Below are 23,667 nucleotides of genomic sequence, written 5' to 3'. Positions count from 1 at the left end.
ACAGGGGTAATGCACTGTACTAAATATGTAAGGTCATATTTACATGGATTTGATTACAGAAACTAATAAAGTATTCTCTAAATAATGAAAAAAAGAATAAGACTACAAGAGCAAGAAGAAATCTAAATATGCTCAGGGAGCATTTTCTTCTTCAGAATTAAGGATTATTTTAATGTTACATCATTGCCTTTTCTCTTTTACTTTCCTTTTTAGTTTTATTTTAGGATTCCCTATTTTTAATGTTCATACAGAGATTTCTTTAACTGAAATACTGAATAGTTTCTCTGATGTGAAAAACTATAATAGTACACAAGATCCTAATGAGATAATTAATAATGTGAAATAGGAAATAAAGGGCTAAAGGTGTAGGGAAAGTGGGAAGGGTGGGGGAAAGGTAATAAGGGAGAGGGAAAAATATGAGAAACTGAAAAAATGGAAATAAAGTGTTTGTAAATGGGGAGGATAGGTGGGGGTGAAGGGTCGGCAGGGACAAGGGGAAAAATGAGAATCAAGACCTATTATGTAAAGGTACAGGATCCCAATAATGAATGCAACTGTATTGTATACCTAGATTGTACTAATAAACTCAATAAAAAAAGATTGTGTATGGAGGATTTTTTAAGATAATTTTTTTCCATGCTGAGTATGTAAAGCAGGTCTTTGTGCATGCTAGGCAAATGTTTTACCACTGAGCTACACCTCCAGCCCCCACAAAATAGCTTTTACTTGTTGTTGGGGGAGATTTAGAGAACAAAATTTGTGCATTGAGTCACTTAAAATTTTGATTTCCTTTAATTTAGAAATAGTGTTTTCCTAAAGGTCATTTAGTGAAAAGAGGAAAGGACAGACTATGAAAAAAGTAACAAGAACTTCAAGAAATTCAGAAGTCTTTCATAAAAATCCATGTAACCAAAGCAATGAAGTCTTTTTTTTCTTTTTCTTTGAGACAAGTTCTCACAGTGTAGTTCAAGCTGGCTTTGAACTCACTATGCAGCCAAGGCTGGCCTCCAACTTGCAGGGACCCTTTTTCCTCAGCCTCCTGAGTGCTGGGATTACAGGCATGAACCACCATACCTGGCTAATAATAATAATAATAATAATGATGATGATGTCTTAATAATTTGAAGACTAAGTTCATTTAGTGCTATAATAAAAAGTGCTTTAATATTTATAATAGATTAATTGAATTGAAACATTTTACCACTTTAAGTGTCTTTTTAAAACATCAGTTTTGTGAATGCTGATGGAATCACATGAAAGACACATTATTGTCATCTCCATTTTCAGCCCATTGACCTTTGTCAAAACTGTGTGTTCTCTGGCTGAATGTTGTAAGAGGTCAATTAGGTGTATAGTTATATTTCAATTTGGCATTTGTACAATTATTTCTAGTAGCAGTAGAAATAGTACTGTCAACAATTTATCAAAAAACATTTATGAATAACAAATGTCCTCTCGTGAATACTGAGGGTTGTAAGAAGGGAGGATGAGTTGATGGCAGAGTGCTAGAATCTTTCCATGTACCCAGAAAGCACTTAATAAATGTTTCTAGATTTTGCAAATAATATCTGATACAACATTAGGAAGACATTTAAAAATCTTCCTCCAACTTTAAAATTATCATACATTTTGCTTCCTGGAGAATCATATATATTACCAATGGAATAGTAGTTAATATTTTAATTTTTTTGCTGTGTATTTAAAAATTATAGTTGTACAGTTTCAGCATCCCAAACCCTTAATCCAAAATGCTCAAAAATGGAATTATTTGTTTTGTGGCTGAAGGATTCCATAGCTTACACACACAAGGCAAATGTTCTATATCTCAGCTATAGCCTCAGCCAATAAATCTTTTTGAGACTAAACAATGATACTCCAAAAAATGAAACATTTTGAACATTGATAATGATGACACAATGTGAAAAATTCCAAACCTCATCTCATGTGACAGGTTACAGTCAAAATGCAGATCACTAAAATTTTTATAAAATTATCATCAGTCTTCATGTATAAGGTGCATATTAGACATAAATAAATTCAGTATTTAGATTTGGTCCCTCACCTTCAAGATGTCTCAATCCCCACCTTCCAATTCAAAATTGGAAGCATGTCTTGTACAAAGCAATTTTGGAAAATGGATATTTAACCTGTATATATTTACCAAGTACAATTTGATGTTATGGGTTTTGATACAATGTCAAATGAAAATCTAATTAACATATCCATAAACTCAAATATTTAACATTTTTGTGATGATAACATTTAAAGTGTCTTTTCTTAGTGATTCAGATATACACAGTCTAAATTGTAAGTTACAGTGACAACATTGTGCAATAGACCTCAGGTATATTCCCAAGGCATATTCCTCCAGTCTGAGATTTTGTACCATTTGAATCTCATGTCACAATTCTCACCAGTACTAGTCTCCAATTACATCCCAAATATTACACATTACAGAATTTTTTCTTTCATAGGGTGAATAGTATGTCATTATATGCATGTGTGTCTCTATGATACTCTTTATTCATATGTCCACTGATGGATACTTTTATTCATGCACACCCTTTATTCATGTATAACCTTTTCATGCATCAACTGATGGTTGATTTCATAGTTGTTTCTTGTGAACAATGCTGCAAAGAATATGGGAGTGGAGATATCTCTTTGACATATTTATTTAAATCTTTTGAGGAAATAAAATTGATATCATTAGAATACATAGAAATATAATTTTTGCTTTTTGACACATCATTAAAAATTTATCATTCACCTTTTTGAAAACAACTATTCTAGCAAGTTTGTCATGATAAATTATTGTGGTTTTAATTTGCATGCCTCTAATTATTAGGGATGGCATTTCTTCATGTATGTATCAGTCATTCAAATGTCTTCATTTGACAAATGTATATTTAGGGTGCCTTACACATTTTAACTGGATTATCTTTCTTTCCATAGAGATTTTAATTCTCCTAAGTGTTTTAAATATTAATCCCTTATAAAATGTATGACTTTAAAATATTCTCTCCCAACCATATGCTGTCTCTTCACTGTATTTTTTTTTTCTTGTACAGAGCATTTTTTTTTCTAGGAGAGAGGGTTGAATCCAGGTTTTCCTTTTAAATAATATTTTTATTAGTACACTTTAGATATACAATACAATTTCATTCATCACTGGGAACTTGCACCTTTATATGACATATCTTGGTTCTTATTTTTCCCCATTCCAATAGCCTACCTTCCCCGCTCCACACTTTCCTACTTAAAAAAGACTTTGTTTCCATGTTTCCCTTTTCTCTTATTTTTTTCCTCTTCTTTTTATATTTCCCCTACCCTTCCCAATGGCCTTTTCTTCCTATTACAAAATATCAATTATACATTTGACCCTTATTTACACTTTTAGTTTATCACACCAGAGAAGCTATATTGAATTGACACATGTGTATCCTATTAATTTCACTGGAGTATGTCCTCAATGTGCATCCACTTAGCTAAAAATGTCTGTAGTTTCTCCTTCTTTATGTCTGAATAATACTCCATTTTATATATATAAAAAATAACACATCCTTTTTACCCAGTCTCCAGTTGATGGGAATTGGGCAATATCCAAGGTTTAGCTATTACAAACTGTGCCACTGTAAACATGGGTGCACATATATCACTGTGGTATGATTCTATTAATTCTTTTGGGAAGATATCCAGCAGGGGAATAGCTGGGTTAAATGGGACCTCTAATCCTAGCAGTTTAAGGTATCTCCATATTGATTTCAACAGTAGGTGCACCAGTCTGCACTCCTGCCAACAATGAAGAAGGGTTCCTTTCTCCCCACACCCTGCCAGCATTTGTTATTGGTTGATTTCTTGATAACAGCCATTCTTTCTGGTGTGAGGTGGAATCTCAGCATTGTTTTCATCTGCATCTCTTGAATGACCAGTTATGCTACCATATTTTCATATATTTATTTGATGCCTTTACTTCTTTATCTGAGAAATGTCCGTTCATTTCAGATGCCCATTTTTGAACTGGATATTTATATTTAGAGGGCTTGATTATTTTTAGTTCTCTATGTCTGAGAAACAGCTGGTAATATTTTCCCCACATTGCAGGTTGTCTTTTAGGTCTGTTGGTGGGTTCTCTTGCAGTGCAGAAGCTTTTTAATAAAATGAGATCACAATTGTTGATTCTTTGTGCTAGTTCCTGTTCTACTGAGGATATGTTCATAAAGTCTATTCCTATGACAGTGTCCTCAAGAGTGGTATATAATTTATCTTCCAGAAAGTTTAATGTTTCTGCTTTAATATTTAGATCTTTAATCCACTTGGATTTTAGTTTAGTGCATGGTGAAAGATAGGGGTTAAATTTTAATCTTTCGGAAGTTGCAATCCAGTTTTCCAACACTATTTATTTAATTGAGTTTATTGGTACTTTTTAGGTATACAATACAGTTACATTCATCATTGGGATCTTGTACCTTTACATGACAGGTCTTAGTTCTCATTCCCCCCCCATACCCCTGCCCTCTCTTCACCCCCTCCACCCTTCCCTATTTACAAAAACATTTTTTCTATTTTTAAATTTTCTCATATTTTTTATTTTCCCTTATTTCCTTTTCCCTACCCTTCCCAATTCCCCTACAGCTTTAGCTGTTTTCTTATTACACATTGTCAATTATACCATTTGGATCTTATTTACACTTTTAGTTTTTCACACCAGAGAAACTATTTGGTATTTACACATGTCCAACACTATTTATTAAGAAGGCTATCTTTCCTCCAGGGAGGATGGTTGGTTACTTTCTGAAAGATGAGGCATCTCAGTATGTCTGGAATTGTTTCTGCATCTTCTAAGCTATTCTACTGACCCTTGCCAGTATCATGATGTTTTTAATGCAGTAGCGTTGTAGTATAGTTTCAAGTCAGGGATTGTGATGCCCCCTGCCATGTCTCTGTTCCCTAGAATGGCTTTTGCTATTCTAGGTCTCTTCTGGTTCCAAATGAATTTTTGTATTGTTTTCTCTAGTTCTGTGAAATATACTTTTGGGATTTCAGTAAATCTTTGTAGCAGTTTTGGAATTATGGCCTTTTTCACTATGATGGTTCTTTCTACCCAGAAAAGGGATACCTTTCCATTTTCTTTCATCCCCGTCTATCTCTTTTTTCAGAGTGCTGTAGTTCTCAGTGTAGAGGTCTTTTGCTTCCTTTTTTAGATTAATGCCTAGATATTTAATTTTTTGGATGCTATTGTGAAAGGAATTGTTTCCCTAATACCTCTCTCAATGAGTCTGGTGTTGACCTTTTATCCAGCTACCCTACTGAATATGTCAATTAAGTGTAGCAGTCTTTTGGCAGAGTTTTTTGGGTCTTCTATGTAGACTATCATATCATCAGCAAATAAACACATTTTAATTTCTTTGTTTCCTATCTTTATTGCTTTTATATCTTTCTCTTGTCTAATTGCTGTACTGAATATTTCCAAAAGTATATTGAATAGGAGTGGAGATAGTTCATATTCTTGTCTACTTCCTGATTTTAGTGTGAGGATTTTCAGTTTTTGACAATTTAGTATGATGTTGGCAGTTGGTTTTTTATAGATAGCCTTTATCAAGTTGAGATAAAGACCATCTATTGCATTATTCTTCAGGGCTTTTATCATGAATGGGTGTTAAATTACGTTGAATGCTTTGTCTGCATCTATAGAGATGATCATATGGTTTTTGTCCTTGACTCTGTTAATATAGCGTATTACATTTATTGATTTACATATGTAGAACCATCCTTGCATACCTGGGATAAATCCAACTTGGTTTGGGTGTATGATATTCTTTATGAATCTCTGTTTTCTGTTTGCCAGTATCTTATTTTGGATTTTTGTATCTATGTTTATTAGGGAGATTGGCCTGTAGCTCTCTTCTTTGGTTGGGTCTTTACCTGTTTTTGGAATAAAAGTTTCACTTGCTACCAGGAATGAATTTGGAAGTATTGCTTACCTTTCAATTTCATTGAAAAGTTTAAAGAGTATTGGTATTAGTTATTCTCTAAATTTTTTGTAGAATTAAGCATTAACTTCATCAGGACCTGGGCTCTTCTATTTTGGCAAATTTTTAATTACATTTTCAATTTCACTGATTGTAACAGGTAATTGAGAATGTTTATATCGTCTTTGTTCAACTTTGGTAATTCATAGAATATCTAGAAGTCTGTCTATTTATTCTGTGATTTCCATATACAGTATAAGTTCTCAAAGTAGGTATTGATGATCCTCTGGATTTCTGCTGGATCTGTTGTGACTTCACCTTTTTCTTTCCTCATTGCATGGATTTGAGCCTTTTCTTTCCTCTTTTTGGATAAGGTTGGCTAAGGGTTTATCAATTTTATTTATTCTTTCAAAATACCAACTCTTTGATTCAATGATTTTTGTGTCATTCTCTTAGTCTCTATTGCATTGATTTCTTCTCTGATCTTCATAATTTCCTTCCTTGTATGAGCTTTGGGTTTGTCTTGCTCTTCCCTTTCTAGGAACTTAAGATTCAGCATTAGGTTGTTTATGAGAGCTCACTCTGTTTTCCTAGTGTGGGCATTCACAGCTATACATTTTCCTCATAGAACTGCTTTCATTGTGTCCCATAGATTCCTGTATGTTGTATTGGCATTAACATTTATTTGTAAAAACTGTCTGATTTCTTCTCTATTTTCCTCTGTGATCCATTGGTTGTTCAGGAGAGTGTTATTCAATTTCCATGTGTTTGTGAAATTCTTGCAGTTTCTTTTGTTATTGATCTCAAATTTAATTGCATTATGGTCTGATAGTATACATGGGATAAGTTCAACTCCTTTACATTTACTTAAACATGCTCTGTGAGCTAGTAAGTGGTATATTTTGGAGAATGACCCACGTGCAGTTGAAAATAATGTATATTATGATTTTGGGGGTGGAACACTCTGTAGACATCTGTTAAGTCCTTTTGTTCAAAAGCTTGCTTCATTTCTAGTATTTCCTTGTTGGTTTTTTGCCTAGATGACTTGTCACTTTGTGACAGTGGTGTATTTAGATCCCCCACTATTATTGTATCTGCTCATTTTGTTTTTCATGTCCCATAATATTTGTTTTGTATAGTTGGTAGCATTAGTATTTGGTGAATGCATATTTATGATTGTCATCTCTTCCTCTTGGATTGTTCCCTTTAATAGGATGTAGTTACCTTCTTTGTCTCTCTTAATTAGTTTTGGTTTGAAATTCACTTTGTTTTCAAGTAAGGTAGCTACCCCTTCTTTTTTCTGGGTTCTTGTTGTATCAAGAACTGTTTCCCATCCTTTTACTTTCAGTCTATGAGTTTCTTTTTAAACTAGGTGCATTTCTTATATACATCATATTATTGGATTTTACTTTTTATTCCATTCTGCTAGTCTATTTCTTTTGATTGGTGAATTGAGGCCATTAACATCGATAGTTATAACTGATATGTATTGACATCTTCATCATGTTATTATCCTGTTTTGGGCTCCTTTTAATTTTCCTCTTTTACCTTTAATTTCTTTCCTTTCATGGTCCTGAATTAATCTATTTTTATCTGTTTCTGTTCTAGAGTCTAAAATCATGTCTTTCATTCTGCTCACTGTCTCTGTGTTTATCTGTGAAATTATTTCTCTTTGGAATTTTTCTAGAACCTCATTCATCTGTTTTGTTACTTCCTGTGCTATCAGTTCAGGGTGTCTAGGAGGTTGATTATCAGAGTTTTCCACCTCATTTCCCCTAGAATTTGTCTTCAGGAAGCTGCAAGTCTGTGTTTGTGCTTGAGACTTGTTTGATTATTTTCCCATTTTGATTTTTGTTATTGGTACTGTCCTTGATTTGATGTCTGGGTTGATACTTTGATCTTCCTGCTATAGCTTGTCTTTAAGTTTTGAGTCTTTACTGACTATGAGGCAATCCCTTTTTCATTACACAAGGAAGGACAACTGATTTGATCAATCACAACATTTAAGCCCAAGTGATACAGTCAGCATCATAAAAGCATCAAGAATAGCTTAGAAAATGACAATTTGTGGTAGTTATTAATCTACCTCCTTTAACTGTATGAATTAAGTAAAAATCAAGGCTAGAGCTCAGGACTATGGCCTTTATGACCCCCTGTGCTTCTGTGGTGTGAATCCAGGTACCAGCACATCCAGGAGGCCAGAGGTGCATGAAGGGGGCAATTATGGTGGACTGCAGGCTCCCATGCAGCTCCACTTCTTCCCATTCTGCTGCCAAGGTCGGGCAGCTAGGAGGAGAGCTGCAGGACAGCTCCATGCAGTTCTGCCTGTTACTAGTCTGCCTAAGTTGGCTGCTAGTGTGACAGCTGCATGATAGCTCCACGCAATTCTGCCTCTTACTGGTCTGCTTCCAGATCCTCTTACACGGTAGGCAGTACTACTGAGCCACTTCTCCAGATCCAGAATCACTATGTTGATGGGATCCTACTTTTTTCTATTTTAGCTTGTGTTCTCTGTGTTGGCTGTCATATGTTTAAAAAATCATTTTTCATATGAAGGTAATTTCCCCCTATATTTTTTATTGCTAATTTTGTAGTTTCCTTTCCTATGTTTAAGTATTTATTTGGTGAGCTGAGTTTTGTTTATGATGTGAAACGAGTCAAGTTTCACAATTTTTCACACTGAATCCAATTTATGCAGTACCAAGTTTTGAAAAAAATTGTCCTTTTACATGAGTAAATACAGAATAATTTCTCTGGTGTGAAAAACTATAATAGTACATAAGATCCTAATGATAAAGTTGATCATGTGAAATAGGAAGAAAGGGGCTAAAGGTTTAGGGAAAATGGGAAGGGTAGGGGAAAGGTAATAAGGGAAAAGAAAAAAATATGAGAAAATGAAAAAATGGAAATAAAGTATAAATGGGGAGGTGAGGGGGGTGGTGAAGGGAGGGCACGGACAAGGGGAAAAAAATTAGAACCAAGACCTGACATGTAAAGGTACAAGATCCCAATAATGAACGTAATTGTACTGTATACCTTAAATATACCAATAAACTCAATTAATAAAAAAAGATTGTCCTTTTCTAATTGTTTATTCTTGGAACTTCTGTGGAAAAGTAATGGACTATAGATGTGTAGAAATATTTTTAGATATACAGGACAGTCACATTAAAAATTGGAATGTTGTAACTTTACATGATATATCTTGGTTCTTATTTTTCCCCATTCCCCTGCCCTCCCTTCATGCATGCCACCCTTCCCTATTTACAAAAATTTTGTTTTCATTGTTCCCTTTTCTTGTATTTTTTTCTTTTCTCTTCTTTCCCCTCCTCTCCCCTTCCCATCTCCCCTACTCCTTTAGACCTTTTTTTGTTATTTCACATTATCAATGATACAATTTGAACCTTAAGTCCACTTTTAGTTTATCACATTAGAAAAACTATTCGGTGTTTACACATGTGTGTCCTATTTATTTAACTTGAGTAGGGCCTCAATATGCATCCATTTAGGTACAAATGACTGTAGTTTCTCATTCTTTATGGCTGAGCAGTACTCCATTCTATAGAAAAACCACAACTTCTTTATCAAATCTCCATGGGCAACTGGTCTGTTTCCAAATTGTAAACTGTGCCACTATAAACACGGTTGCACATACCTCACTGTGGAATGTTTTCTTTTTAACTCTTTTCAAAAGCTACCAAACAGACGGATACCTGGGTCAAATGAGACCACTAATCATAGCTTTTTAGGTATCTCTATATTGATTTCCACAGTAGTTGCACCAGTCCGTACATCCACCAAGGGTTCCTTTTTTCCCACACCCTTGCCAGTATTTGTTATTGGTTGATTTCTTGAGAGCAGCCATTGTTTCTGGGGTGAGATGGAATCTCAGCATTGTTTTTGTCTTCATCCCTGGAATAAACAGTGATGTTGAAAATATTTTCATAGTTTTTTTTTTGCTGCTTTTACTTGTTTATCTGAGAAATGTCCATTCATTTCAAATGAAAATTTTGAAGTGGAGCTTTATACTTGGGAGGCTTGATTTTTTTGTTTTCTTTATATATTCTAGATAGTAGTCCTTTGTCAGAGGAACAGCTGGTAAATTTTTTCCCCACATGGTAGGTTATCTCTTAGTTCTTTTGGTTTCTCTTGCAATGCAGAAGCTTTTTAATAACATGAGATCCCAACTATTGATTCCTTGTGCTAATTCTCATGCTACCGAGGAATTCTTCATAAAGTCTTTCTCTAAGCCAGTGTCTTTGACAGTTCTAGCTAACTTATCTTTCAGCAAGTTTAGTGTTTCTGTTTTAATATTTAGATCTTTAATTAACTTGGATTTTAGTTTAGTGCATAGTGAAAGATAGGGCATGAGTTTTACTCTTTGGCAAGTTGAAATCCAGTTTTTTCAACTCCGTTTATTGAAGTGTTATCTTTCCTCCAGTGAGGATGGTTAGCTCCTTTGTCAAAGATGAGCTAGCTGAGTACACCTGGAGTCATTTCTGCATCTTCTAATCTATTCCACTAGTCCTCTAGTCTGTATCTTTGCCAGGACCATGCTGTTTTTATCACAATGTCTTTGCAGTGTAGTTTCATGTTGGGGATTGTGATACCCCCTGTCTTGTCTCTGTTGCCTAGAATTGATTTTGCTATTCTAGGTCTCTTCTGGATCCAAATGAATTTTTGGATCATTTTCTCTAGATCTGTAAAATATACTGTTGGAATTTCAATCAGGATCGCACTGAATCTGTATAGCAGTTTTGGAAGTAAGGCCAGTTTTACTATGTTGGTTCTTCCTACCCAGGAGGAAGATATGTCTTTCCATTTTCTTATATCCTATTCTACCTCTTTTTTCAGAGTGCTGTAATTCTCAGTGTAGATGTCTTTTGCTTCCTTCGTTAGACTGATTCCTAGATATTTCATTTTTTGGATGCTATCATGAAAGGAACTGCTTCCCTAATTTATCTCCCAGTGAGTCTGTTATTCCTATATAAGAAGACTATTGGTTTTTGAGTATTGACCTTGCATCCAGCTACTTTACTGAATCTGGTAAGCCTAGAAGTTTTTGTTCTTCCATGGATAGTATCATATTGTCAGCAAATAATAACAGTTTAACTTCTTCCTTTCCTAATTTTATTCATTTATTTCTGTCTTGTTTAATTGCTGTGACTTATATTTCCAGAAGTACAGTGAACAGGTGTGGTGATAGTGGACATCCTTGATTTGTTCCTGATTTTAGCGTGTGTGTTTTCAGTTTTTGACCATTTAGTATGATGTTGGTAGTTTTGAATAGATTGCCTTTATCAAATTGAGATAAAGACCATCTATTCCTATTTTCTGTAGGGTTCTTATCATGAGTATGTATTAAATTTTGTTGAATAATTGTTCTACACCTATTATGCTTATCATATGGTTTTTGTCATTGACTCTGTTAATATAGTGTTTTACATTTATTGCTTTATGGATGTTGAACTATCCTTGCATGCCTAGGATAAATCCAACTTGGTCAGGTGTGTGATCTTCTTGATGACTCTGTTTTCTGTTTGCCAGTATCTTATTGAGGATTTTTGCATCTATGTTCATTAGGGAGATTGGCCTGTAGTTCTCTTTTTTGGTTGGGTTTTTCCCTGCTTTTGGAATCAAAGTAACACTTGTTTCCCAGAGTGAATTTGGAAGTATTGCTTCCCTTTGAATTTCAATGAAAAGTTTATAGAGTAGTTCTTCTCTAATTGTCTTGTAGAATTCGGCAGTGAAGCCATGAAGACCTGGGCTTTTCTTTGTTTTAAAAACTTCAATTAAAATTTCAATTTCACTGATTGTAACTGGGGTGTTTAGAATTTTTATATCTTCTTTGTTCAACTTTGGTAATTCATATATATCTGACATCTGTCCATTTCATCTATGTTTTCCATGTAATTAGAGTACAGTTTCTCAAAGTTGGTATTGTTGATCCTTTGCCTTTCTGTTCAATCTGTTAGGAGTTCACCCTTTTCATTCTTATATGCATGGGTTTGAGCCTTTTCTTTCATTTTTTGATAAGATTGTCTAAGGGTTTATCAATTTTATTTATTCATTCAAAAACCAACTCTTCAATTCATTGAATTTGTTGTATCATTCTTTTAGTCTCCATTGCATTGATTTCTTCTCTGATCATTTTAATTTGCTCCCATGTATGAGCTTTGTGTTTATGTTGCTGTGCTTTTTGTAGAAACTTAATATTCAGCATTAGGTTGTTTATGTAAGCTCACTCTGTTTTCCTAGTGTGGGCTTTCACTGGAGTGAATTTCTCTCATTGAACTGCTTTCACTTTGTCCCACTGATTCCTGTAAGTTATATTGGCATTATCATTTTTGGAGGGGTAAAAACTCTCTAATTTCTTCTTTAATTTCCTCTGTGATGTAGAGGTTGTTCAGGAGAGTGTTATTCAATTTCCATGTGTTCATTAAGTTCTTATGCTTTGAACTCCCATTTAACTGCATTATAGTCTGATAATATACATAAGATCTGTTCACTTCTTTTGCATTTACTTAAACATGTTCTTTGAGCTAGTATATTGTCTATTTTGGAGAATGTCCCACGTGCAGCTGAAAAGAATGTATATTGAGATTTTGTGTGGTGGAACACTCTGTAGACTCCTATTAAATCCATTTGTTGAAAAGCTTAGTTCAGTTCTAATATATCATTGATTTTTTTGTCTAGATGATTTATCTGTTTGTGACAGTGGGTTATAGATGTCCACCACTGCAACTTTATTAGTGCTTATTTGGTTTTTCATGTCCATTAATATTTGTTTTGTATAATTGGGGGCATTAGTATTTGGTGCATATATACTTATGATTGTCATCTCTTCCTCTTGGATGGCTCCCTTCACAAGTATGTTGTGACCCGCTTTGACTCTCTTAATTAATTTTGGCTTGAAATTTACTTTGTCTGCAATGAAATAACTATCTTGCTTTTTTTCTGATTTATTATTGCCTGGAGCATGGTTTTCCATCCTTTTAATTTCAGTCTGTGAGTTTATTTTTGCACTAGGTGTGTTTCTTGTATACAGTGCATTGTTCAACTTTGCTCCTTATTCTATTTTTCCAGTTAATTTTTTTGACTGGTGAGTTGAGGACATTAACACTGATGGTTATAACATATATATTGTCTTATTATTGTTTTTTTATTGACTTATCATTGTTGTGTTATTTTCCTGTTGTTGGCTTTTAAAAAAAATTTCCCCCTCTCTAATTTCTTGCCTTGCCTGATGGATTTGCTCTGTTGGGCTTCATGGAGTTGTGAACTTCATTGTCCTTTTCTAGAATATCATTTGGAATTGCTGGGAGTGCTGGTTTGGTATTAATGAAGTTACTCAGGTGTTCTTTGTCATGGAAGTATCTTATTTCCCCATCAGCTTTGAAAGAATGTTTTGCAGAATACATCAGTCCAGGTCAGAGGTTGTTTTCTTTTAGGGCTTGAAACACCTCACTCCAGGCTTTGCTTGACTTAAGGGTTTGTATTGAAAGTCTGCTGTGATTTTGATGGGCTTTTCTTTTCATGTGATTTGTTTCTTTTCTCTTACTGCCTGTAGTATTTTGTTCTTCTGCTGGGTGTCTTGCATGTTGATTATTATATGTGTAGGTACAGATTTTTTTCATTATGGGTGATTGGAGTCCTATATGCCTCACTTATCTGTGTGTCAAATTATTTTGCTCTGTTTGGAAAGTGTTTGTCATGGATTCTGTGAATATTTCTTTTATTTCATTTGTACCTTCTCCTGCTTTTTCATGGACTCTTATCAGTCTTATGTTATTCATCTTTGCATCACCTAGAAGCTTTTGGATTGATTCCTCATGGTCCCTTACTATTTTTTAGCAATCTCTCTTTTCGTGGTCACTGCCTGTGATTCTGTCTTCCATATCTTATATTTTGTCTTCAGATTGTCTCAGTGTGTTCTGTATACTTTCAATAGAGTTTTTAGTCTCCTGGATATCTGTTTAAATCTGTTTCATGGATTCCATTTCTTTATTAAGTTGGGCATTAATGGTTTTCATTTTTTCCATATGCTGGCTAGTCCCAGCTTCAATCATGGTCTTGAGCTCACCAATTTTTAAAAAATCTGTTTCTGTTCTAGAGTCTCTAATCATGTCTTTCATTCTGTTCACAATCTATGTGGTTATCTGGGAAATTATATCTGTTTGGAATTTTTCTAGAACCTAATTCATCTGTTTTGTTACTTCCTATGCTATCAGTTCAGGGTGTCCAGGTGGTTGTTTATCAGACTTTCCACCTCATTTCCCTTAAAATTTGCCTTTGGTGATCTTGATATTTGTGTTTGTGCCCTGCCTAAATGTCTTCTTTCTGTTTTTGTTGTTCGTACTGTCCTAGTATTAATTCCTGGGTTAATACTTACATCTTTTAGATATAGCTGGTCTTTAGGTTTTGAGTCTCTATTGGCTCTGAGGCAATCTCATTTTTCATAATACCAGAAGAACAACTGATTAGATCAATCACATACCTTAGCCCAAGTGATACAATCAGCAACACAAAAACATCAAGCACAGCTCAGAAAATGATAATTTGTGGTAATCATTAATCTATCATCTTTAACTGTGTGAATTAAATCAAAATAGAGGACCAGCCCAAAATATGTTTATAGTGAATTAACTCTTCATTACAGCAACTTTACATTTCAGGATGTGGACTTAGAAGGAGTTGGGGACAGAGGAGAGCCACGCCTTCTCCTGCCCAGAGCCGACATCCTCCAGTGTCCAGAAGGTAGCATGGGCCCTGGTCCACCTCAAGAAGGAGAGCCACGCCCTCTCCCGCCTGGAGCCACCATCTCACCAGCATCAGGAAGGTAGCTGCACGGGCAACCCTGAACCCCCATAACTCCCCTTAAACCCCCCCCCACGCTGTGCTCTCAGAACTCCTGATTATGCCAATCTTTGGACGTATTCTACAGTGGCAGAGGTGGTCATAAAGGGTATTTTTCTGAGTTCCCAACTTTGAACATCTTTAAAGAAAGGGCATGGGAAACCTGTAGTACAACGGTGTGGAGTTCAACCATTCAGAAAGTAGGGTAATTCAATCTGGGCCTTGTAGCCCAAGGTCAGTCGGTGTCATGGGGTTCAGCCATCAGCTAACTGAGATGAGGGGTCTTGCATCCTAGCTCTGTCTGAGCCATTAAATGGTAAATATACTATTTTGAAAAGTTTGTTCACTGCAGACATGTTCTGGACTGCTTCTTGACTTCAATTTAATTTACATGGTTTAAGGGATATAGACTAGTGAATACCACAGGTGGTCAGTTTCCAAGTTGTGCTTGATCTTAATGTGTTGCTCATTGTATCAGTTGGGATAAATGATTGTGGTTGATTTGATGAGCTGTTTTCTCTGATGTTATGAAGATGAGAATGTCTGTGGGTTGTTAGAGACCCAGAAGTTAGGGCGGAACTATATCAGGAAGATTTGGGTGATAACCCAGTGATTAAACCAATGACAGCCCAATGACAAAAATAAAAATGAGAAAGCACTTAAGCAAGACACAAAGACAGGCTTCCAGTTCACCAATGGCAAACAGTAGGGCAAATGAGGATGAAAAGGCCGATAGTGAACCACCAGGACACCCTGAACTCAAAGCACAGGAAGTAACAAAAGAGATCAATCAGGCTCTAGAAAAATTCAAAACAGAAATAATTTCCCAGATAAACAGAGATAGTGAGCAAAATGGAAGTCATGATTCAAGACTCTAGAGCAGAAACTGACAAAAAAATAGATGAGCTCAGGACCATGATAGAAGCCATGAAGGCCCAGCATAAGAAAGAAATGGAAAAAATAAACGCCCAACATAGCAAAGAAATGGAATCCATGAAACAGATTCAAACAGATATCCAAGAGTTTAAAAACTCCATTGAAAGTGTATGCAACAGAATAAAAGAATGTGAAGATAGACTCTCTGATATAGAAGATAAGTTGCAGTCAGTGACTATGAAAAGAGAGGTCTCTTAAAAACAGTAGGGTATCATGAGAAATTGATCCAACAACTCCTAGATGATGCAAAGAAGAATAACATAAGACTGATAGGAATACATGAAGTAGCAGGAGAAAATACAAATGATTTTAAAAAGCTGTTTGCAGAATTAATGACAGAAAACTTCCCAAACAGAGGGGAAGAATTTGACATTCAGATAACTGAGGCATATAGGACTCCAACTAGCCACAATTAAAAAAAAAATCTACACCTAGATGTATAATAATCAATATCCCAGAAATCCAATAGAAGGAAAAAATACTATAAGCAGTAAGAGAAAAGAAACAAATCACATACAAAGGAAAGCCCACCAGAATCACAGCAGACTTTTCAACACAAACCCTTAGGGCAAGGAGAGCCTGGAATGAGATATTTCAAGTACTAAAAGAGAACAACCTCCAACCTAGACTGATGTATCCTGCAAACCTCTCTTTCAAAATGGATGGGGAAATAAGACACTTCCAAGACAAAGAACACCCGAGAAACTACATGAATACCAAACCAGCAGTACAAGCAATTCTAAACAAGATCCTAGAAAAAGACAATGAAGGCAACAACACCATGAGGCCCAACAGAGCAAATCAAATAGGCAAGGCAAGAAACTAAAAGGAGAAGGTGAAAAAGTAAAAAGGGTCAACAAAAGACCAATGACATGTCAATAATAAGTTAGTACATATCAGTTATAACCATCAATGTCAATGGCTTCAACTCACCAATCAAGAGAAATAGACTGGCAAAATGGAATAAGAAGCAAAATCCAACAATATGTTATATACAAGAAACACACCTAGTGGAAAAAGAAGCCCATAGACTGAAAGTGAAAGGATAGCAAACAATTCTCCATATGACAGGAGCCCAGAAAAATATAGGGGTAGCAATCTCATTTTCAGACAAAGCAAATATCAAATGAAAACTGATTCTAGTATTACTGATGTAGGACGGTATTGCATCATACCTGTATGAATGTAAAATATCTTGTATGTGCTTTATGATACATAGTAGTGACCATGTTTTATGAGAGATATTTTAATGATATTACTCTAGAATGTTCTGTTTCCAGATGATGATTAAGATGCTAATAAAAAAAATGGTGCCAGGTACCACAACAGCAACAGAACTTTGCTATTTTCTGGGTATTACTTTCCTTGTTTTTGTTTTTTTAATGGAATGTGCTGAATGTCTATATTTTTGTTCAGATGACTGCAGAACCTGGAAAAGGTGTTGCTGCTATTGATGCATAACATACTGCTTTTATTGGTCTTTTTATATAAATATAAATATTTATATTTATATACATGTATATATAATTTGAATTTTTAGAAAATTTAACGGTGCTGTCAACTTTGGAAGAAGTTTTTGGCATTTTACAGAAATGGACAGCCATATTGGTCTAGAAATGTTAATTTATTTTATGTTTTTTTCATTTGTACAGGGGTATTACCCTGTATTAAATATGTAAGGTCATATCTGCGTGGGTTTGATTACAGAAACTAATAAAGTATTGTCTGAATAATAAAAAAAAGAATAAGATAAGACTACAAGAGCAAGAAGCAATTTAAATATGTTCAGGGACCATTTTCATCTCCAGAATTAAGGATTATTTTAATCTTACATCATTGCCTTTTCTCTTTTACTTTCCTTTTTAGTTTTATTTTAGGACTCCCTATTTTTAATGTTCATACAGAGATTTCTTTAACTGAAGTACCGAACAGTTTCTCTGGTGTGAAAAACTATAATAGTACACAGGATCCTAATGAGATAGTTGACAATGTGAAATAGGAAGTAAAGGGATAAAGGTGTAGGGAAAGTGTGAAGGGTGGGGGAAAGGTAATAAGGGAGAGGAAAAAAATTTGAGAAATTGAAAAAAATGGAAATAAAGTGCTTGTAAATGGGGAGGGGAGGCAAGGACAAGGGGAAAAAAAGCAGAATCCAGACCTATTATGTAAAGGTACAGGATCCCAATAATGAATGTAACTGTATTGTATACCTAGATTGTACCAATAAACTCAATAAAAAGAAACAACAACAACAACAACAAAAAAAAACAAAAACAAAAGAATGAGTTGGGGACAGAGGATAGATTATGTAGAAGGATAGGGAAAGGTTAGAAGTGAGGACAGAGGACACAGGAAGATAACACCAACACTCAGAAAGTGTTGAAGACAAGAGGAAAAGACAGAATGAAAGAACAATGTCAAGAACATAGCAACCTAATGGCAATAGTGAAGCTTAATTCTGTATTCACTTTTCTTTGAAACTAATGATGATCAAGAGAAGAAAAAAGAGTGAATCAAAGAAAAAGAAAGGAGAAACCTGAATTAGGGCAGGAAAAGGAACAAAAAGGGAGTTGAAGAACAATGTGGGAGAGTGAGTGAAAGAAAAGAAAAAAGTAGAAAAAAACCAAAAAAAAATTTAAAGAGTCGAAAAACTATTAAAATTGAAAGTAAGAGCAAAGAAAAACTTTTTAAATAAAAACTAAAACTGAAGAGCCTCCTTCAGGGTTTGTCTCTGTTGTCACAATAAGCAAGGTGGGCAGCAATGTGCAGCTCTAAGTCAATTAGTCTTGGCAAACCAGAAGCAGACCCCTGAAATTCAGGCTGATTTCAGGCTGCAAGGACCAAGTTGTGCTCTGTGACCTCCCACAGGTTTGAGCTCTGAAAATTTCTACTGCATGATCCAGCTTCCCTTCCCATGAAGATATTCCAGGATCTGAGAGGTACTGATTCCTCCAGCTTACCAACTACAGTGGCCTGGTGTGCCTTTATTGCAGATTCCTTCACTTTTCCAGTGGGCTTCAATTTTCAAGGAGGCTGAGAGTCCATCTATCTGTTGTTCACTTCGGCTCTATCTTCTGGTGCTCAGGACAACAGCCTTTATGACACTCCTATGCCTGTGTGGTGTGGATTCAGGTAACAGCAGAGCCAGGAGGCCAGAGGTAGAGGTGGGGCTGGGGTGGTTTTGCAGCCTTGAAGCTCCATTCATACTGTTTAGAGGACCAGGTGGTGGTGTCGGATAGCAGCCCAGCTCCATGCATCAGTGCCTCTCATTGGTCTGCTCCCACTGCTGGGAGGCGTGAAGTGTGTGTGAGGTAGCAGCCATGCTCCAGGAGCAGGACCATATCTTTTAATTGCTATTGCATTGTAGTGTAGTTTGAAATCAGGTACCCTGAAGCTGCCAGCATTGTTATTTTTGCTCAAGATTACCTTGGAGTCTTTTGTGATCACGTATTTTTTCATATCTATGAAAAATGACATTGGAGGTTTGAAGGAGATTGTATTTAATCTGTAGATTACTTTGGGTAATATGGATATAGGAAAAATATTAAATCTTCAAATCTCTAAAGATTTGATATATTTTTATTTATTTGCATTATCTTTAACTTCTTACATTAATCTCTTATAGTGTTCTATATGCAGAGTTTTGTCTCCTTGGTTAAAAACTTATTCCTAAGCATTTGATTATTTTGGAAGTAGTGTAAAAGGAATTGTTCTCTTGAGTTTTTGGGAAAGTTTCTTGTTAGTATAAGAAAATGCTGATCAAAACCACTGTGATAAAAACAGCATGGTATTGGCAAAGAAACAGACCTGAAGATTGATGGAATAGATTAGAAGATGCAGAAACAACAGCAGACATACTCATCTACCTCATCCTTGACAAAGGAGACAACCATCCTCACTGGAGGAAAGATAGCCTCTTTAATAAATGATGTTTGAAAAACTGGCTTTCAACTTGCCAAAGATTAAAGCTAGATCCCTGTCTTTCACCACAGGCTAAATTAAATCCAAGTAGATTAAAGATCTAAATATCAAAACAGAAACACTAAACTTACGGGAAAGTAAATTAGGTAGAACTCTTGAAGACATTGACATAGGAAAAACTTAATGAACAAATCTTCAGCAGCATGAGAACTTGCACAAAAAATCAACAACTGGGATTTCTTTGTATTAAAACCTTTTTGCAGTGTAAGATAAATTACCAACAGAGCTAAAAGACAACCTACAATGTGGGAAAAAAATTTTACCAGCTACTCCTTAGAGAAAGGACTACTATTTAGAATATGTATAGAAATCAAAAAGTCAGAACCCCCAAGCACAAAGAAAGATTAAAAAATGGGCATCTGAAATGAACAGACATTTCTCAGACAAAGAAGTAAAAACAGCAAGTAAATATATGAAAAATGTTTAACATCACTCATCATTCAAGGGATGCAGATGAAAACAACACTGAGATTCCACCTTACCACAGAGAGAATGGCTGCTACCAAGAAATCAAGCAGTAACCAATGCTGGCAGGGGTGTGGGAAGTAAGGAACACTTCTCCATTGTTGGTGAGAGTGCAGACTGGTGCAACCACTGTAGATGGAGATACCTCAATGAACAAGGATTAAAGTCTCCGTTTGACCCAAATATCCCTCTGCTGGGTATCTTTCCAAAAGAATTAAAAGAATCATATCACAGTGATATATGTGCACTCATGTTCACAGTGGCATAATTTGTAATAGCTAAAACTTGGAAATAACCCAAATGCCCATCGAGTGGAGACTGGATAAAGAAGATGTGGTTTTTCTATAAAACGGAGTACTACTCTGTCATAAATAATGAGAAACTAGAGCCATTTATACCTAAATGGATGAACATTGAGGCTATACTCTTAAGTGAAATAAATAGGACACACTTGAGTAAATACCAAATAGTTTCTCTGTTGTGAAAATCTAAAAGTGTGAATAAGGTTCAAATGGTATAACTGATAGTGTGAAATAGGAACAAAATGGCTAACGGGGAATTGGGAATGGGAGGGGAACGGAAATAAGGGAAAAGAAAACGTGAAAAAAGGAAAAAATGGAAACAAAGTCTTTGCAAATAGGGAAGGGTGAAGGGGGTGAAGGGAGGGCATTGGCATGGGGAAAAAAAAAGAACCAAAATATATCATGTAAAGGTACAAGATCCCAATGATATATGTAACTATATTGTTTACTTTAAATGTACTTATAAACTTAATGGTAGGGGCAGGGGATTTAGCTCAGTGGTTCCATCACCTGCCTTGGAAGCACAAGGACTCAAGTTCAATCCCCGGTACCAAAACAAAACAAAACAACAAAAAACAATGAAAAAAAAAAAAAGAATATGCTGCGCAGCCCATCTGGACACAAGTAGCATGGGAATGCAGGCCACAAACAGTGGCTCATTGGTATATCAGCAGTGCAAGTGCATAATCCCCAGAAAGAGGCACACCAGGACAGCAGCATAGCCCGGGGATGCAGTAAGCCGTTATTCTGAGCCTAGGAAGATGGTGCAGTGTTGTTCAGCAGAGAGGCCCTCTTCAAGTCTTGTTGTTGAGAATTAAAGCCCACTGGAAGAGCAAAGAGAGTTACCTCAGTAAAAGCACAGCAGAGAACAGTGAATGCTGAGATGTTGGGTCAAAACCTCCTACCAGAATTGAACTTCTTGCAAGGGAAGAGCGGCTTGAAGCTGCAGTAGAATTATGAACAGTTCAAACCCAAAGAAGGCCAGGGAGCTCAATTCCAGCTTCAAAGCCAGAAACCAACCTGAACTTCAGTGCACCATGACTGGCTAGTTGAGATCAGCTGACACAGGTCTTTATGCTATCCACTTTGTCCAACAGTGACAAGAGAGACGCTTTGAAGGGGATATTTTTTCTTCTTTTCTTTTGTCCTTTTTATTTCTCATCTTTCTTGTTCCTGCTTTTGTCCTGCTTTTATATTTTCCTCAATTGGTCTTAGTTTAATAGGAGAGTGAATGGCATTTCTAGTTTTCCTTTATCTGTTTGTTCTGTATTTGTTTTTATTCCTTCCTTCTCTCTTTTCCTTCTATCTTCACCAATTTCCCAAAGTTTACCTGATCTTCCTATGTCCTCTAGCCCTACTTCCAAATTTCCCTTTACTTCTGTTTCTCTACCCAATTCTCAACTTCTTCTAAATCTTCCAAGAGGGAAAATTTGCTATATTGAAGGGTATATTTACTGCAAATGTATTTGGTAGATTAATAATTAACACTGTTTGTCATTTTCTAGGCTGTGTTTGATGCTAATGTTGATGCTGATTGTATTATTTTGGTCAAGGTGATGTGATTGTGCTTCCTGGTTTAGATTACTTAAGGTCCATTACAGATTTCACACCCAAAGGCCAACTAAACCTGGAAAAGAATCAAAGAAGTAGCCATTCCATAAGAATTATAAATACTAGCAATAAAGATACTTACAATAAGAAATTTACACTAAGCAACCCAAGAATTAAACAAACAACATGAACAAATATAGAAATGAGAAGATACCTAAACAAGATGCAAAACAAGACTTCCAGATCACCAAAGTCCAATTCAGAGGACAAAGAGATGGAACAATCTGAAACTCAGCAACCTGGACTCCCTGATCTGGCATCAAAAGAAGATATGGAAAAAATGAAATAAAAAATAATTTCTCAGATGAAAACAGAATTGGTGATCATAATGAAAGACATGAGTAATAACTCTAGAGCAGACACAGACAAAAAGAGGAGCTGAAGAAAATTATGGAATCCATGAATATTCAGTTTAAGGAAGAATTGGAAAGCATAAATACATCCAGGCAGATATCAATAAGATTATACTTTCCATTGAAAGCTTCTACAGTAGAATAAGTGAATGTGAGGGCCGAATTTCAGATGTAGAAGGTAGAATTGCAGTTAAGAAACATGAAAACAAAGATATCTTAAAAATAGCACAGGACCATGAGAAATCAATCCAACAGCTAGTAGATGATGCTAAAAAGAATATCTTAAGATTGATTGGAAGTTTCTCTGGTGTGAATAAACTGCAATAATACATAAGATCCTAATAAGATTACTGACATTGTGAAATGAGAAGAAAGGGGCAAAGGTGTAGGGAAGGTGGGATGCGTAGAGGGAAGGGTAATAAGAAAAAGTGTGTGATAATGAAAAGAAGGAAATAAAGTGTTTGCAGATGGGGAGGGGAGGAGGGGGTGAAAGGAGGGCAGGGACAAGGGGAAAAATGAGAACCAAGACCTGTCATGTAGAGATACAAGATCCCAACAATGAATGTAACTGTACTGTATCCCTAAAACATACCGATAAACTCAATTAAAGCTGGAAAAAAAAATGACTGATTGGAGTCAGTGAAGGAATAGGAGATAGCACAAAAGATGTAAATAAACTACCCACCACAGTAATCACAGAAAAACTATCAAACAGGAAAACATTTGACATTAAGACAAGTGAGGCATTTAGAACTCCAACTAGCCATGATAAAAAAATCTATGCCTAGGTATATATTAGTCAAGATTCCAGGAATCCAACACAAGAATATAATATTAAAAGAATTTAGATAAAAGAACCAAATCATATACAAATGAAATCCCATCAGAATCACAGCAGACTGCTCAACACAAACCCTCAAGTTAAGGAGATCCTGGAGTGAAGTACTTCAAGCTCTAAACCAAATAAACAAACAAACAAACTCTAACCCAGATTGATGTATCCTACAAAATTATTTCTCAAAATGAATGGAGAAATAAGATACTTTCATGACAAAGAACAACGTAGGAACTTCATGAATACCAAACCAGTGCTCAAAAAAATTATAAACATTATCCTAGGAAATGACAATGAGATCACAGCTCTGTGAAGCCCAACAGCATCAATCCATCCAGCAAGGCAAGAACTTAAATACA

At 35.5% G+C, this 23,667-nt stretch overlaps 1 protein-coding gene and 1 pseudogene across 5 annotated transcripts in view; one reads left to right on the top strand and one right to left on the bottom strand.

Annotated features, from left to right (window-relative positions):
* LOC104867785 overlaps positions 1 to 14,815 on the top strand; it is a 29,073-nt pseudogene extending 14,258 nt beyond the window's left edge.
* Positions 1 to 23,667, bottom strand: part of Zc3h12b (zinc finger CCCH-type containing 12B) — a 402,674-nt gene that overhangs the window by 130,040 nt on the left and 248,967 nt on the right. The gene's annotated exons all lie outside the window — the stretch shown is intronic.

The sequence above is a fragment of the Fukomys damarensis genome, unplaced genomic scaffold (assembly GCF_012274545.1).
Source record: "Fukomys damarensis isolate Sample0158 unplaced genomic scaffold, DMR_v1.0_HiC HiC_scaffold_39, whole genome shotgun sequence".
Taxonomy (NCBI): Eukaryota; Metazoa; Chordata; class Mammalia; order Rodentia; family Bathyergidae; genus Fukomys; species Fukomys damarensis.
Note: the sequence above shows the minus strand (reverse complement) of the source record. Positions and strands in the feature narration are given on the sequence as shown.